The following is a 19,107-nucleotide window of genomic DNA, read 5'->3' on the forward strand; positions in this document are numbered from 1 at the left end:
AGGGCTGACTGTAGAACACCTGGGCCAGGACTTTGTGCTACACCACGGTAACAGTTTCTACTTCCAGGTTCAGTACATCCGATATAAAAACAAACACTAAGCCTATGTTACAATTGAAATCCTGCATAAATCTACCCGCCTAACTCCGATGCATGTCAAGCGATGTACCTGGGGGGCAGACTTTATTCATATGGTATGGAGATGTGATGTGGTAGGACAATTCTTGGCTGTGTGAGAATGTATCAGATGACTGTAACCTGGGAGTTCTAAATATTGAATAATGTAGTCTAGCTCAGACCCAAACGTTAAAAGGTAAAATGTGGGAGAGGCGAGGCTTGATGTCGATGAACCTTCCGGGAGTTGCTCGGCCCAAAATGATACAAGCTACATGGATAGAGCTCACAAATAGTCCAGGAAGGGGCAAATACAACAAGAACCTACCAGGATCCTTGTCAACTTGTTATACAGGTGATAAGTACAGCCGTACGGCCGCGCAATACTCGCAGCTCAGAGGCCTTGCAGGAATACGTGCCTGGTCTACAACAGGAAGTGGAGAATAAATGCAGGTTGTAATATAAGCCCCCTCCCCCCCGGGATCTCAAGTTGCATACATGGCACATGATGCTTCAAACTAATGTTGAGTCTTATGAGGCGAGCTTCCTGCTACCGTAGAGATCTGGATCAACAGACAAAAGTAATTCTTGCAGAAGGGTGGAGCGGAGATGCTAAGACGGTTGTGGTAGGGGTGAGACTAATGCACATTTGAGGGGCAGATCATTCCACTACCCCTCCCTTGCCCCCCCTTTACCGATTAACCTTCATGAAAGGATCAGAGCCTGTTACTGGCCCTTATAACAATAGAAAGTGGATTGGCACAGACTGCAGCATCTTAGATTGGTCTGACATCCTTACTATAATTATCATCAAGAACCGGCCGCCTTATAGATATAAAAAGTGGACTTCTGAGAGTGGGAGATACTGTGACTTGTCCCATGCATCAGACCCCGCACTTGCATTTCCTTGGACACACATCTATACTGGACAAAATGATTAGATATGCATGAATTCTCAGAGGTACGCGTACCTGAAGAATACGGAAATCTCAACGGACCAAAGAGATCTTCTATGTTTTCAAAGGCCGAGTAACAGATGAATGTGAAACATTAGCAGATAAGAACCTACAAAACAAACCCTCCTGTCACATATCCCATGTATAGAAATTACAGAGATCATTTAAGATAATACTAAATAGAAGAACTCAGGATTTCCCAAAAGTAGCTACCTAACAAACAGGAGATGCTGAAAACCTCATACTTTGATCAATCACTGCCTCCCAGCAGAATGAAATGAAAAGAACTAAACAGGCATGACAACTCCTCCTTTTAGAAGAGGTGGTCAAACGCCTTTAGAAACAACACATCGTACCGACCAACATGGCTACTGCTCCCACAATAACAAACACAGCTCTCACAACACTGTTAAAAGATTTGGCAAAAATCAAAGTTTCATTAGGGGCAGTAAACACAGCAGTAGAGGCAAACACAGCTGAAGTACAGTCATCAAGAGGGGAAGCATTCAAGGAGCAACTAACGACGAATGAAAATCATATTGCAAATGTTCACTTGCGCACTGATAAACAGCCGGATTGGGGAGTGACTACACAGAAAACTATTGATTTGGAGGACCAGAGCCGACACAATAACATGCAAATAATTGGAATTCCGAACAAGCAAAGGGAGATGATATGACTTTTATAGGCACCTTCATACCGAAAATACTAAATATTAATTTTATTACTCCTCTGTAATTTCACAGGACACATCAAGTGATATCTCACCTTAGCGCCTCATCTACTCACCCTAGACACGTTTCCATCTGCTGCAACAGACCGCAACAAGCCAAACAGATTATAATGGCCCTTATCAATATGAAAATAATCATAGCAGACTTTTCAGCGGACACAAATAGGAATAGGTTTCTAGCACTTCGCCTACTACATCTGTGGAAAAGAAAGACTACAAATTTGGTCTCTTAGGACCCGCAACAATTGAAGGGCACGCCAGGAAATTGGAGGAAACGGAAGACTTAGAGATCCTTCTAGAATCTAGATGAACTAGACAAAAAAACACATGGAAGCACAATCCTCTGTGGTAGCCATGATCCATTCAACACCAGAAACCACGAACTAGGGTAAAGACACAGGACATGCAGATCAACTCGCTGGGACAAAGTAATACAGAAATGGTAATTAACCAATAAACACAGTGCCTGGAAAATTACACATTACAGAGACAAATCAAGATCATCACATAAGATTTGATAAAGATAAACGGAAAATGACACGGTTTCCTCGAACCCATGTCATGTTGTAATATACAACTCTAAAAGAGCAGATCAGTTATTTTCTAATTGAGATCGCAAACAAACATATTCATCTATATAAGGCTAATGGTAACTCTCCATGTAGACAGACATGTGTCCAAGAAGATTTACTCCAAGGAAGATGTAAAGTATTTTATCATATTGTAAAATCTACACCATTTATAAATACATGGAATTATTCCCCTTTCCAATATATTTGCTTTAAATATACTGTCTTCTTTTGTGAATTGTTGTTTTATATAGTTGAGGCCTTGACTCCTCTGGTTGTGTTGTCACCCAACCCTCAAATGTGATGGTTTGATCAGTTGTGCCAATTGGCACTATTTTCCTTAACAAATATTACACACTTGCACTATCTATCAGTCCCTCTTTACTACTGATATCACCAAAAACACTGATTTATAAAGCCCAACAGCACAAATCAGGTTACTCCGACACATTAGACTCTCCCTCCTTCTCATAAGACACTATACAATTAGAAGCAGAATACACACTGCCTGAACTAGCACATGATCCTGCGCCTTAACCCCAAACTCTGACATTTTCAGATTTATACACCTCTTGTTAAGGACCACGACAGCACTGTGAGAGATAAACGGTCTACGTTATAATGGGCGCCACAAAGTCATTGAAGGTTATCTCCCTTAATATTAATAGTATGACTAGACATGTTAGAACTTAAGAAAATCCTCACATTCGTAGGGAGACAGAAGCCAGACCATGCATTTATACAAGAGACACAGCTTAACCCAGATGAGAGTGGTAAGTTAAATACAGAATTGGTGTATCTTTTCATTCATGAGAGCTGAAAAGACGGATATTGATACGTTTTTGGAGCGTGCGAATGGCAAGGACTCTTTGGCGCTAATGTCAACCACACTCACTGAACATGAGATGTACAAAAGATGTACTACACACGCCAAATACACATCCGAAAATGCCTCTGAAATAAGGGGTAGCAATACACAAATCACTTTCACATAAAGTCCTAGAAATAGGTTGGCCCGTAAGGGAGATACATCTTCGCGAAACTTCAAACTCCAGGGTACATCCTCGCGAAACTCAAACTCCAACATACTTATCTCACATTGGTTTCTATGTACGCTCCAACTAGTGATAAGACAAACTTCATCTCCCGTTTTCTCCTTTGGTAGCTCCAAAGTAATCCTGGGAAGATACTGGAATGCTACAAGAGACCCCATATTGTGCAGAACAGGTATCCCAGGACTATAGCACGATAACGATAGAGCCACTTTAACTGACATGATTCAAGATATGCCCTAGTAGAATCAGGAAAATATGGATTTTCCTGGTCAGTTATGTCCCCTATCTTGGACCCCAACGGTTCTATGTGCATGTTACAAGTACATGTATGTTCCCTCCAGTTCCAGTTATGAAGACCCAAATACATGTGCGTCCACCGTTAACATGTCCTCTTTCAGATCCGCCATGAATGGGCCGGATATTCCATTCCTAAGTACGAAAGGCCACCGCCTTTATATGGTTCACTTATGCCATTTTACAGTCCAGGCAAGTAGGCCCTGATTCTGTCATCAAGCTTTTCTTGCTTTCTGTCTCTGAAGCTCCAGTCCGAGCCTGCATCTGTGACCATGAACTTTGTCTCATCCTCTGCGCGGCTCACGATGCCTGACATCAGCTTGCTGCCTGCCAAGAACTGTATTTCACCTTCGAAATTATCTGCTCCGCTCCCTGCCCAATGCATTCCTGTCTAGTAGTTTAAGTAAACATTCTGCCAGCTACCGAGCAAAGGCCCGGCTTCTCTGTCTTTATACAAGTAATTCATAGCCCTATTACCATGGAAGACTTCTGCCCTCGCATCTAGTGTAGACACTTAGACGCTTGTACACGCACTAACAGTCAGTATAGTCAGTATAGAATAAGATTCTACTCCAAGAAGGCCTCTCTTTTGGATAACATAGTTCTTTAAACATAGGATGTTAGATATGATTTGGGATTAGGTTGACTTGACCCTCCAGACATCTGTCGCCACATGTAGAGCTAAATGTCAAGTCCCCTTCACCCCCTAGCTGCACGTCAATCACACGTCATACTGCTGCGCGCGCATTTCTGCCAAGTATTTCTGCTGACATTACGAAATTCTTTCATGGAACCACCCCATTATGACATCATACCTGATGACGTTCCTTTGTTACGCCCAATCACGCCCATTTTTCATTACGCATGAATAATGTTATCTTCCTTATCAATTGTTACGCCTCTCGCATTTGCTTCACTGTAATGCCTATTGTATAAAAGTGATTAATTATCAATAATGTATGTACTTCACTTCCTGAACCTCCGTGGTGATGGAACCTGGAGGCCACGATTCCGAATCGTCCACTGGAATAAAGCCCATTCCGAACCTCTAATACCACGGATTTTGCCTCTTATTTATTGAGCTATTTTTATTATGTTCTGTATCAAATTAAGTCCCGGTAATTAAATTATTTACCACATAAATGGCGCCCGAACAGGGACACTTTCTCATCTCACGCGCCGGCGGTGCGTTGCAGGCCCGGTCTCCTGCCACAGCTGGACGGACAACAACGCGTACCAGCAGGATTTCCTGTATCTCCCTCCGGTCAAGCGGGGGCGACTGAGGCTGCGATCAACACCCAGACGAGGCGGTGAGAAGTGCGAAGTATCCCGACCAGAGCCTAGCTGAGAGAGCAAGATCCGAGGTATACAGAGGCCCACCAGGTTTCCGATGTCCTGAAGTGTCCGAAGTTTTCGAGTCGAGTCCAGTCCGGTCCAGTTCAGTTCAGTTCCGTTCCGAGGCCTTCCGTTCCGAGCTACCCGGTGAGTACCATTACTGGGGAGGCGTTCTGGCGTGCACATAAGTTGTGCCCGTCCAGACGGGTTTGGGTACACAAATCCGGTCTGCACTGTTTTAGCAGTGTATCTGTACTGTTTAGCAGTATATCTAGTATATCAAGTATATATAAATTCAGAATAATTTCCGTTAAATGTCGAGAATTATGTTTTATAATTAAGTTTTCTTAGATCACTATGGCATCGCTTCCGAACAAGTATTCATCGCTGCTCAATAAATGTTAAATGTTAAATGTATTAATACGTCCTGCATATTGTGGTGTGAATGACTGTTCATTATCGTGGTTTATTGTATTAAGTTTGTTCAAGATCAAGTATCAGACCAGTTCTCAATATGCCGCTCTTTTCGAAACTAAGACAGATCACAACTAGAAAAGGGGTACTCGAAGAAGCTGTTCCCATTCCTCCTAGGGACACTCCAGGGTACTTCATGTATCATAAACACGGCCTAGACGCTATATTATTTCTTGATCTATGGGTAGACTACACTAAGGAATTACCAGAAAGTCAGAGGTGGCCCGCAGCTGGGACCTGGGATGCAGATTGCATCGTTAAAGTAGAGGAAGAGTTATGGAAAAGGAAAGCCAGACAGTCACAGAAAGACGCCATTGAATTATGGCGTAAAGAATCGTATAGACGCACAGAAAAAGCACGTAGACAGGAAGAGAAGAGTAAAGAGAATTCAAATAAAGTTCGAGAAAATCTATTAATTGAAGAAGGTACACGAGTAAAATCAGAACAAGTAGACAGACAAAGAAATGCCCTTATGAAGGGTATGTATCCCCTTCTGGCCGAAGGATTACCTAAGGCTACTCCGGGGATACCAAAAGACTTGCCACCCCCATTATTTCCAATAAAAGTACATCCTAAGGGGCATCCTAGAACCGCAGAAGATGTTTTCCTTTCCTCATATTTAGATGACGCAGCTCCCGAGTATGCTAACCCCGCCCCACATAGACCGTCGGCCGGGGAGGTTCAACGCCAAGATCCTGTATCTGTATCCTTACAGCATCAAATCCTGACACAAGTTCCGGCAAGCACGTCCGTTTCCACATCTGTTCCTACAGCTACTTCTATAGCTGTGTCGTCCACACCTATAGTTGCTGTATCGCGTTCTACGAATCCTTTCACGCCCGATACTCCAGACGGGGCTACTGGAGGTGCTACCAACATTTTTTCTACGCCACCCAGAATAAATAAACTTACCTTTCAAGAGTCAGCACATCCACGTACCCCCAAACTCATAAATGCCCGCACGCTTAAGGAACTTCTTATAGATTGTAGATATGACCCTGTGCCCGGCAAAGAGGACGAAATGATCATGGCATCATTACGTATCAGACGAGCCGCGGTGTATTTAGGGAATTTACCAGGAATGACTGTGCATCTAGATAATATATATCATTTTGTCCAAACAGGGCGAGATTCTGAAAGTATTAACAGAGCTATGGAATACCAGAAAGTGGAGATACAGGGGGAACTGTTACGTTTCCTCATAAATTGTGTGATCAGAAATCAAGACCGACCGGGGGTAGACCCGGAAACAATGGAAACTCTTACCAGATGGAGCCAGAATATATCAGAAGGGAGACATGACAGGCAAAAATGTATAATAGCCATGTGCAGAAAGATCCGTAAAGAAATAGAACGCCTACACGAAGAGAGATTAGCGGTAGACCAGTTTGAACAAAACGAGGAGGAGGAAGGATCAGGACTGTCCACAGGACAGTCAGAAACCATAGCCTATGTAGGTAGAGGAAGATCTTGTAATAGTACTAGATGCTTTACTGACCCGATACGTCCGATATGTCCAGATAATAACAGGAATTTCCAAACACCTATAATAAATATGAGGTCCCCCGAGCATTCGTTCCAAGCCGCTGATAAATTACTCCGAGAACGAAGGGGTTATCATTTACTCGATTCTATGGATGAACAAGAATTAGCCAGGTCAGCCGTTCATTGGGTTGACAGTCCCGGAAAATATGGTGATGATACAGTAGCACACACATTTTTGAACCTCACCCCAGATGAACAGCGTTTAGCTGGGATTTATATGATTCAACAACTTCTTATACTATATAAAAGCCAACATTCAGATCCTGGTCCCTTACCTGATATATTGACTGAATTACTCACGAATAGATGGAAAGGTTCAGGTACTAAGTTAATTAAGGAAATACTAGAATCCAGAAAGCAGTACATTCTTTTTGTATGTCCAGAACATGATTCACTGCCCATCAAGGAAAGACCGATGTATTACATGGACAGACAGAATCCCTTACGAGAAGTGCACCCAATAAAGGGCGAGGACAATCAGTTTAAACGTGTATTTGTATATACGCCCATATCAAAAATAGAATTGTTAGAAATGAAGAAAGTGGTGCCCAGTCATGACAAAGACCCAGCGGGTTTCCACCGAGAAATTAAAGACATGTTACTCATGGGAGAGTATACCTATCCCGACATTATGACAATATTAAAGGTATTAATGCCTGCTGGCATTTATGAAAAACTCAAGGAAAAAGAGTGGGAGGTAGGAGACCAAAAGATAGATTGGACAGCATTAGAAAATGAAGAAAAGGCCCGAGGTCCAGGTTCGGGGCTTGGGGACAAAACTAAAGCACTACCAGGTTTACTAGTACAGGTACTGCCACGTTTATTAACCACGAAAAAGGAAGACTGGGGTGCGATCTCAGCCTGTAAACAAAAGCAAGATGAAGACACTAGTGATTTCTATGCCCGATTCGAAAAATGTTTTGGTATAAATAGCGGTATAAAAGCAAGTAGCGAGTCATACCCACATCTGTTTGTGACAAAATTAGTTGAAAATTCCTTGCCCCAAGTGAAAAATAGAGTATTAAAATTCGAGAGTACCTGGCAAGGTAATACCCCATCACAAATGTTACAAATGTTACAGTACCATTACAATAGAATTAGAGAAGAACAAGAACATGAACAAAGACGCATGAAAGACACGAAAATGAAAATGCTAGTCTCTCAGACAGTTCCAGCTGAAGGACATAAAAAGGGTACGACACATTCTGGTGAGTCAGCAGGACCTGTAAAAGGGACATGCAACTATTGTAAACAGCCAGGACATTACATACACGACTGCCCAGTCCTGAAGCGCAATATCGCCACAGGTATTACAAAAGAAAGACCACGGCCACCTAGACAGGATCAGAATGAACAAGGAGCACCGCAGCATGCACAGGCCATGCCAGCTCCACAACAGTCTATACAGTTTGTGCCAGCCGCACCAGCGTTGCCTGCTGCTGCCACACAAACCACGACACGACAGCTGTACCAGACCGCACAGTATGACTATCCTGATTATCAACGATATGCATGAACCAGCCTAGAGAGGGAAGTTGACTTACCCCTTATCGAGGTCCCTGTAGACCAAGAAGGACCTTAGTAACATAGTGAATTATTAGGCCAAGATAGAAAATTTTTACTTGATACAGGGGCAAGTCGAACAACTATAAAACGTAGTGAAGTTCCAGGGGCACCCCTCTCAGGCTCACAGAATATTTCCGTTGGTTTTTCAGGAAAACCTATTGTTAATGAAGTATCACAGCCTCTTCCACTTACGATAGGACCCTTGACCAGAACTACAGATTTATTGCTTACTAAATCATGTCCAGAAAACTTGTTAGGTATAAAAACACTGAAAGCTCTAGGAGCTATAATATGTTGTTCTCCGGAAGGAGTAAGATTGTTTTTACGTGATTTCAAAGGTCACTATGTGTCTCGAGATATGGATTCCCGACTGCAGACTTTACCCACACATTTATGGGCACAAGGCCCTACAGATGTTGGTTGCATGAACATTACACCATATCGAGTCACACTAAAGGCAGGAGTGGTACTACCACGAATGCGACAATACAAGTTACCCCCAGATGCTGTAATGGCTTTACTGCAAATCATTGACGAGCTTATTGGCCAAGGAGTGGTTGTGGAGACCGACTCCAATGTATGTAATTCACCGATAATTCCGATTCTTAAACGAACTGATCCAAAGGCTCCCCCAGTATATCGATTGGTTATTGATCTGCGCGAACTAAATAAATGTATTGTACCACAATACCCCGTAGTTCCAGACATCTCTTCATTACTGACAGCTATTGATTCCGAAGCAACATTCTTTACTGTAATTGATCTCAAGAATGCCTTTTTTAGCGTCCCAATAGATCCGGAAAGCCAATACTTGTTCGGATTTAGTTTAAATGGACGTAGCTTTAAATTCACACGCGCACCTCAAGGATTTACAGAAAGCCCCAGCATCTATAGCCAAGCACTGAAACGAGAACTTGACAGTATACACATGCCAGTCAACACTGCTCTGCTTCAATATGTCGATGATCTGCTGATCACCGCCCGAAGCGAACCTGAATGTGAAAAAGCATCACTGACGGTTTTACAATTTCTAGCCAAAAAGGGGCACAAGGTGTCCCCTTCTAAGCTGCAATTCTGTGTCCAGCGAGTTATTTACCTTGGTCACTCGCTGTCCAAGGAGGGAAGGCAGCTTACACCAGATCGCATTCAGTTAATAGCTAACATGCCAATACCCAAGACACAAAAGGAGGTGCGGGCTTTCATAGGCCTCACTTCATATTGTAGGCAGTGGATCCCTCAGTATGCATTTCTAGCAAAACCACTCATTCAATTAACAACACAGGAGGCAGCCACATCGACTGTCCTCTCTTGGACTCAGGAACACACACTAGCTTTTGAAAGCTTAAAGAAAGCTCTATGCCAAGCACCTGTTTTAGCAACACCATGCTACAGAAAACATTTTACACTCTTTGTTACAGAACGAGAAGGTACTGCCTTGTCAGTACTCACACAGGAACAAGCAGGATCACACAAACCGTGTGCTTATTTTTCTAGTACATTAGATCCCGTAGCTCAGGCTCTGCCTGCGTGCCTGAAATCAGTGGCAGCGACAGCTTTAGCAATCAGACAAAGCGATGCCATAGTGTTAGGACATCCATTGACAGTACAAGTACCACATGCAGTAGAGGTTCTTGTGAATCGAACGCAAACACAACACTTGACCATAGCAAGACTTACAGGTTACGAATTAACATTGTTTCAGCCACATATAGAAATCAGACGTTGTAACACATTGAATCCTGCCACACTTTTACCTGTAAATGGAACAGACCCACTAGCTCATGATTGTATTGAAGTTATTACAATAACGACGAAACCCAGACAAGACTTGACAGATGTCCCATTGTCAGATCCAGACCTGACGTTGTATGTAGATGGTTCATGTATGAGAACAGGTACAGGAGAGTTAGTGGCCGCTTATGCAGTCACAACAGACACTGAAATTATTGAAACCAAGTGTATAAATACCTTGTCCGCTCAAGCAGCAGAGCTCGTCGCTCTGACACAGGCCTGTATTCAAGCCACAAATAAAAGAGTCAACATATACACTGATTCACGTTATGCATTCGGAGTTGTACATGACTTCGGCGTGCTGTGGCGAGAGAGAGGTTATTTAACTTCTCACGGTGCCCACATTCAGCACGGACCCCTCATTCATGCCTTATTAGATGCAATACATTTACCCATTGCAATATCGATTATGAAATGCAAAGCTCATACGAAAATTACTGATATCATTTCTCAAGGCAATGATCTAGCTGACAGAACAGCTAAACAGACTGCTCAAACTCAAACATCCGATATGACAAAGACAATAGTCCAGACGCCAACACATTGCATGATGGTTAAGGATCCCACTCTTGATGTAATTGACATACAGACACATGCTACTCCAGACGAAATAAGGAAATGGACTGAATTAGGAGGGATCCAAACGGGTCAAGGATGGATGACGAAAGAAAAATCTGTGTGGTTCCTTCCTGATTCAATGGTCCAAGTCATTATTAACACTGTCCATAGTCCAGCGCATCTAGGAGAGAAAGCTATGCTAGACAGCATTCAACACATTTGGTTCAACAAACATTTACGAGCAGCAGCGAAACAAAAAGTTCGTACCTGTATGATCTGTTGTCAGTTCAACCCAGGAAAAAGCATCCCCGTAGAGCAGGGTGGATTTCAGCCTCCTGATCACCCTTTTGAAATCCTCCAGATGAATTATATCCAGATGGAACGATGTCGAGGATTCAAATATGTTCTCGTAGTTGTCTGTGCTCTTTCCCGTTGGACAAAGGCATACCCGGTTTCAGATTATACTGCCCCGACTACTGCCAAACAGTTAGTTCGAGAATTCTTCCCACGATACGGTTTACCACGTGCTGTCTACTCAGATAACGGCCAGCCGTTCTCATCCGAACTAATGAAACACGTTTCACTTTTGTTAGGCTACCAGTGGAAATTCCACTGTGTCCGACACCCCGAGGCAGCAGGTCTCGTGGAAAGACATAATCAGACCCTGAAAATTAGATTGTCCAAAATATGCAGGGAGAAAGGTGTCGACTGGGTAGTAGCATTACCAGTTGCACTCTTTTACATGAGAATGGTAGCACACTCTCGAACAGGGCTATCCCCGTATGAGGTGATCTTTGGCAGACCACCAAATATGTGGGGGACGCCTATACCACGTAAAATAACTGATATTGACTGTAATATGCTGACAGATTATTTGGCTTCCTTGATGTCTGCACTACAATCTTGTCGTTCACAGGTAGCTGCAGCTTTTCCTGACAACACTGAGGTGAAACCCCACGACGTAATTCCGGGGGATCTCGTTTTAGTGAGGAACTTTGATCGAAAGACTCAGCTGGATCCTAGGTGGAGGTCGCCGCAATTGGTCTTGCTCACCACAAGGACAGCCGTAAAGATCGAAGGCAGAAAAGGCTGGGTACATTCAAGTCATATCAAGAAATTTTATGGACTACCATCGGATGTAAAAACCACACCTCGCGTGTCTTCACCCATTGACTCAAAACTTCCTTTGGTTGAATCAAGTAGTCACGAACAAAATAAACTAAAACTCAGATCTAATCAGTCGGGCAATTTGATTGTTTAAGTCCTCTCCAAGGTGAAGCGGTTGAATTTGTCTCTGACATGTATCCCTTAGATCTGAATAGAGGAAAAACCCGAAAAATGTTGAAACGACATGCATACTGTAAATCACTGCGTAGTCATTGCACAGTGACGTTATTAATTTTGTTCTTCTTAAGTCTTTTAATAATTATTGCAAGTATATTGTTGCACATATATTATCCTATTTCTAGACACGTTTATAATGTTACTGCTGAACATTCTTTTAGTGAATTACCTCCGCATGAATTGTCTTATAGATTTGCGCTGCGCAATAACACTTTTATTAGTATGTTACATCATTCCCATCAGGTTAGCAATGCTACAAATTGTTGGATATGTGGCCGACTCCCTCCCTATCAGAACTATAAAGGAATTCTACCTCTTTTTCCATACCCGGTCACACACAACGGCTCCTGTGGAGCATGGTTTAGCTTAATTAATTCCTTAGATTCAAATTCTGCAGTTTATCAAGACAACTGGGTATGGGGAAATCTGAACTTAGTTTTACTTAAAGTCTGCCACCCCAACAAGGAGGGACTTCCCAAAAGAACAGGAACTGATCTAGAAAATGAAGTATATGGATTAGGTAATTTTACGTTTAATCTCTTGATCTTGAACGTCGAATCCGAAGCTACTCCAAGTTTGCCCGCCATGTCAGTATTTCCAGTAAAAGGTGAATTATGTGTGAGAAAGAATGGTTCCATACATATGGGCCATAGTAGATGCACCACTGTAATAGAATTCAGTGATCAAGGCAAGTCGACATTTAGAGCTTCCCGCCATTCCTATTTTATATGTGGTCAGACGGCATATGTACGTTTGCCTCTAGATTGGGATGGTACCTGCTACATTGGATTCCTTTTGTCACCTGTTTTTCTAGCTCCTCCTGATTATCACAGAAATACTCATTTAGTACACAATAGAGAAAGGAGAGATCTCCCAATAGTCGATTACACTGAAACAGCATGGGAAAAATATACAGATTTCAATAAAGGTCTCTTTCCCTATATAGGTACCGTTACTAATAGTAAGCTGATACGTAGATTAACTAGAACCCTTGAAGCAGTAGTGAACGAAACTATTTCCGCCTTAGGCAATTTAACAGAAGAGCAGTCTGCCATGCGGATTGTTGTGCTTCAAAATCGTCTTGTCCTTGACGTCATCCTGGCCGATAGGGGCGGAGCGTGTAGGGTCATCGGATCAAGCTGCTGCGTATTTATACCAGAAAATTCGCCATCTGTATATAAAGCTATAACCCGCCTTCATAAGATTGTGAGCCAGATACACCAGAATCCAGGCACTTGGACTTGGTCCGGGTGGTTTTGGAGCGTGTTATCAGCCTGGGGATGGAGAGTTCTATCCTTCCTAGGTATTGGCCTTCTCATACTATTCAGTTGCTGCTTATGCCTGCAATGTGGACCAGCGATTTGTGGTCTGTGTGCCACATCGTGTATTCCACATCAAGATGTTCGTTCAAGATCCCGGAAGAAGAAAGAAGAACAAATGATGCTATATGAACAGATCAATGGATTGATGAAGATTGATATCTCTTGACGGGCAAGTAGGGGACAAGGAGGGAATGTGGAAATATGGATTTTCCTGGTCAGTTATGTCCCCTATCTTGGACCCCAACGGTTCTATGTGCATGTTACAAGTACATGTATGTTCCCTCCAGTTCCAGTTATGAAGACGCAAATACATGTGCGTCCACCGTTAACATGTCCTCTTTCAGATCCGCCATGAATGGGCCGGATATTCCATTCCTAAGTACGAAAGGCCACCGCCTTTATATGGTTCACTTATGCCATTTTACAGTCCAGGCAAGTAGGCCCTGATTCTGTCATCAAGCTTTTCTTGCTTTCTGTCTCTGAAGCTCCAGTCCGAGCCTGCATCTGTGACCATGAACTTTGTCTCATCCTCTGCGCGGCTCACGATGCCTGACATCAGCTTGCTGCCTGCCAAGAACTGTATTTCACCTTCGAAATTATCTGCTCCGCTCCCTGCCCAATGCATTCCTGTCTAGTAGTTTAAGTAAACATTCTGCCAGCTACCGAGCAAAGGCCCGGCTTCTCTGTCTTTATACAAGTAATTCATAGCCCTATTACCATGGAAGACTTCTGCCCTCGCATCTAGTGTAGACACTTAGACGCTTGTACACGCACTAACAGTCAGTATAGTCAGTATAGAATAAGATTCTACTCCAAGAAGGCCTCTCTTTTGGATAACATAGTTCTTTAAACATAGGATGTTAGATATGATTTGGGATTAGGTTGACTTGACCCTCCAGACATCTGTCGCCACATGTAGAGCTAAATGTCAAGTCCCCTTCACCCCCTAGCTGCACGTCAATCACACGTCATACTGCTGCGCGCGCATTTCTGCCAAGTATTTCTGCTGACATTACGAAATTCTTTCATGGAACCACCCCATTATGACATCATACCTGATGACGTTCCTTTGTTACGCCCAATCACGCCCATTTTTCATTACGCATGAATAATGTTATCTTCCTTATCAATTGTTACGCCTCTCGCATTTGCTTCACTGTAATGCCTATTGTATAAAAGTGATTAATTATCAATAATGTATGTACTTCACTTCCTGAACCTCCGTGGTGATGGAACCTGGAGGCCACGATTCCGAATCGTCCACTGGAATAAAGCCCATTCCGAACCTCTAATACCACGGATTTTGCCTCTTATTTATTGAGCTATTTTTAATATGTTCTGTATCAAATTAAGTCCCGGTAATTAAATTATTTACCACAATGGTGACGAGAGAGAGAAAATCATTATTCCGCCTTAGTCAAAGACAATATCATCTATTAGCTACATCACTTCGAAAAGCAGAAGCGGCCAGAACAATACCGGCTCTTCGCAATGATAACGCACTCTAGAGAAATCACAAAATAGTATCAATATTATTATGAAACTCCATATACCACAGACATAGATACATCCTAACTCGGGAAAGAAAACTATTGTTTTTCCATGACTTACAGATAGCACATTTCACCAAAGGCCAAGTGGCTACGTTAGAGGAGGGCCATCTCTGAGAAAGGAATAATAGATGCCTTTGATACTATGACCACTAATAAGGGACCTGGAGAAGATGGCTTCCTTATTGATTTTTTTTGTTTTTATAACTGAATCTCTGTACCATTGTTAATGGCGGTTTTGTGGAAAGCTTTAAAGACTAGTCATTTAGGGCAGAAATTTATTAAAGCCAACATTTCTGTTGTCTTTATAGCAGGCAAGGATCCATTCGAATGCTCAAGCTATAGACCAGTGATACTCAAACTACAGCCTGGGGGCGTATGTAGCCCTTCTGACCTTTATAGGTCAAAAGCAGCACTGGGCTGCTGTTTCTCGACTCAGCACGAACATTGAATAATAAATTACATAAAGGGGTACCCCTTTATTTACAGCTTAACTGAAGTTAAAGGCACCACTTAAATTTAGGAACACATTTTTAAAGACATGTTGCAATTGTGAAAATCCGATAGTTTCTTCAAAATTCAAAAAGTGTATTTCATTAACATGCAGAAGCGTTTCGTCTTAGTACACTAGATATTAGTGCATTAGGAACTTTCTTCTTTAAAGTGATTGTTTGCAAAGATTAATTTAGAAACATTCATGCTTCCCCTCCACCCCTGGCAACACTGTAAATAGTAAACTAAGAAGCAAGTCAGTTGTTATGTTTACCATCTGAGTAGCCAGGGTTCCTATTATACATGGATAACCTTATAATTCAGCAAATAAAATGCAGGAGAAGGTTTCATACAGTGCTCATCCTGAACTTATGTATTTCTAGGTCCTCTTGTATGTGATAATGAAGAAAAAGAAGGTAAAGTGAAATAAAACAATTGTCAAGGATCACACAATTTGGTCAAGTGGGGAAGCCGGCATGGATTCCAGGTTCTCTTGTTTCAGAACGTGCAATTCAGCCTTTATATGTACATGCTTTGCTATCACTATGTCCACTTTATACCCTTCACCCCCACCTGCCATCTATATGGCCGCGATCACACAGCAGGCAAACTTTTTGGCGCCCTGGAAAATGTTTACAAGTAGTCATGCTATTAGACCAATCTCAATCATCAACAACGATGTCAAGTTTTTTGCAAAGATCCTTGCAAATCACTTGGAGAAACTGACTCACTCCTTGATTCCCCCAGCACAAGTAGGTTTTGTACCAGGAGGTTTTTCATCAAATCATTTACGCACCCTATCACACATACCAAAGAGAGTCAAAGATGATTTAGAAAAGAAAATCATTTTTTCTTTAGCTGCATTAAAAATATTTTTGATTTCGGGAAAAGGTGGTGTATGATGCGAGAGGTAAGCCTGGGACATGGGTGAAAGTATGGGGCCCCTGGAACGCCTACCGTGGGGGAATCTGTACCCCGCCGCTACTGCCTGATTAGTCACCGGCCCCCGTCTCCTTAGCCTGTTTGTCTTCCCGGTTCTGGGCAATGAGTCTACTTAGTCCCCGTCCTGACCTATTCCCCCCCTCGATATTCCTATGGATCGGTGGGGCCCCCCCCCTAGGGGAGCACATGCTGTTGTTTCCGACTGTGGGTTGCCTTGTGGACTTGTTTTTTGTTGTTATTTATATAAAACTGAAACCGTCGTGTGGGATCCGGATGGTGTGGCTGCCAACGCCTCTTTCAACTCCTGTGAATTCCCTTCTGCCGCAGCGTGCGTTTTACTGTCTGTATTATATGCTCCTTCTGTTTGCTAGCGGCCGGCCTGAAGGTTGTAGGCCCATCTTTGTATATTTTTTGGAGTCTGTAATAAACGGTTTCAAAAAAAAAAATATATATTTTTGAGAGTGTATAATTGTGATATCTTTTTTCGGATGATGACATGCATGGGAATTAGCCAAAGCTTCCTTCGTCTGACCATGGGGATGTATCAAAACCTCTTAGCCCCAGCCTCTTGTGGAGGCTGCTTGGCACCCTTTTTCATAATTCATCACGGGACAAGGCAGGGTTGCTCCCTCTCAGCATTATTATTCATTCTGGCCACAGGACCACTAGCGTTTGCGATTAGGACAGATGAGCAGATCAAAAGGTATAATGTTGACAGTGGGGAACAATGTTTATGGACCAAAGAAATGGAGAGATGAGGGTAGCTGAGGAATGTCGCCTCAAAGCAGTACGGACAGATGAGAAGGCGGAAGGTGATCTCCTTTAGTGGGGCCAGTGTCCACAACAGGATATGAGGTTGAGAATGGGAGTATGCATAGCTCGACGAGCGCTGGGTCCACTTTAACACCTCCTGACGCAACACTGTCACATGCATCCTCTCACACCACGAATGCATGACTCTTGTTCAAGTTATGAGTGTACTGCTAGCTTCTTACCTAGGTCAGAGGTATTGTGCCACCTGTCTGTCGCTGCCACAGGGTGGGAGGGAGGGGGGCAGGGATTGGATTCAAAAGTAGAATCTGTATTCCCTGTTGTGATTATTGTTATTATTATTATATTATATGGGATGTTGGTCCAATTGTTTGGAGAAAAGAAAAAAAAAACAACTGTACTGCTGATATAAGCAAGAGTAACACGTCCTTACGAGTAATGAGCCCGTATATAATCATGGGATATTTTGTTAACAATATTGGATATATATTGATAGTAGACGCTGAAAATGTACACGTACGTCCTTATCCTGGATATAATGGAAGCAGTGCTTAATAAAAATAATAATAATTATGGTCCAAATACTGATGATTTGACATTTTATGCACAGATATGGGCACGGCTGCATGAGCTGACACTGGCGGGGAGAGGACTTCAATACTTGCATTGACTCGACAGATCGACAAACACTGACAGGTACGGCAAACGGGCAGCCAGGGTACTCAGAGACGGTGTGGAGGAACAAAACCTAATTGATCTCTGGAGGCTGAGACACCTAGACCAGCATGAAGGCACTTAACCTCATCCACACATTACTCATGGTCAAGGATGGACTTCTGGTTGGCAACCTGCGAGGTTAGCTCCTGGACAGAAACAATAGAGCACATGCTTAAGGTCCTATCTGACCATGCCTCATCCGGCTGGTGCTGAGACTGCCTACACATGCACCTCAACAATTTACATGGTGCTTCCTGACAACAGCAATGCTGGACCAGGTCTTCAGAGCTAACTTATGAAAGGCCATAGTAGAATATTTCCAGCACAACACAGGAACAGTGGCGTGTGTGCAACTGCTATGGGAGACCTTGGAGGCAACACTGTGAGGGGTATGTATCAGTAAACAAACTGGTTTACTGCACGTCATCCGCCAACAACTTACCAAGCTGGAAAAAAACATTCAGGCATTGGAGAGGGAACATGAAGAAACACTACTAGCCACCATTAGAGGGGGAAATGACTGCATACCAGGAGATGGCAGAGAGCGAAATCAGGTTTCTGCCACGTAGACATACAGCACAAAGGTATTGTGAGGGTGAGCGTCCTGGTCATTCACTCGAAACAAGACTGCAGACATCTCGAACCCCCACACAAATAGTGCAGATAACTGATGCACAAGGAAGGAAACACTATGATATGCTGGCTATAATAGGAGAATTTGCAGACTCTTACTCGCATCTATACTCCACACGGCTGACAACTTCAGGTGACGACATGGCGGACTACTTGGAGGATGTTGCCCTGGTCTGGATTTCTGACGGACATAAGAAACATTTCATGCAGCCTAAAATTGGAAGGTGAGAGATGCGATAAGGACCCTGCCAAACGGTAAGGCCCCCGGAACGGACTGCATGCTGGGCGAATACTATAAGGAGTTTTGTGACATATTGATTCCACATCTGCTTACAATGTACATGAAA

The 19,107-nt window shown here is 43.0% G+C and overlaps 1 protein-coding gene across 1 annotated transcript in view; it reads right to left on the reverse strand.

Moving 5' to 3' along the window:
- HSPA14 (heat shock protein family A (Hsp70) member 14) overlaps positions 1-19,107 on the reverse strand; it is a 209,650-nt gene that overhangs the window by 180,657 nt on the left and 9,886 nt on the right. The window lies entirely within an intron of this gene.

The sequence above is a fragment of the Triturus cristatus genome, chromosome 4_1, assembly GCF_964204655.1.
Source record: "Triturus cristatus chromosome 4_1, aTriCri1.1, whole genome shotgun sequence".
NCBI classification, from domain to species: Eukaryota; Metazoa; Chordata; class Amphibia; order Caudata; family Salamandridae; genus Triturus; species Triturus cristatus.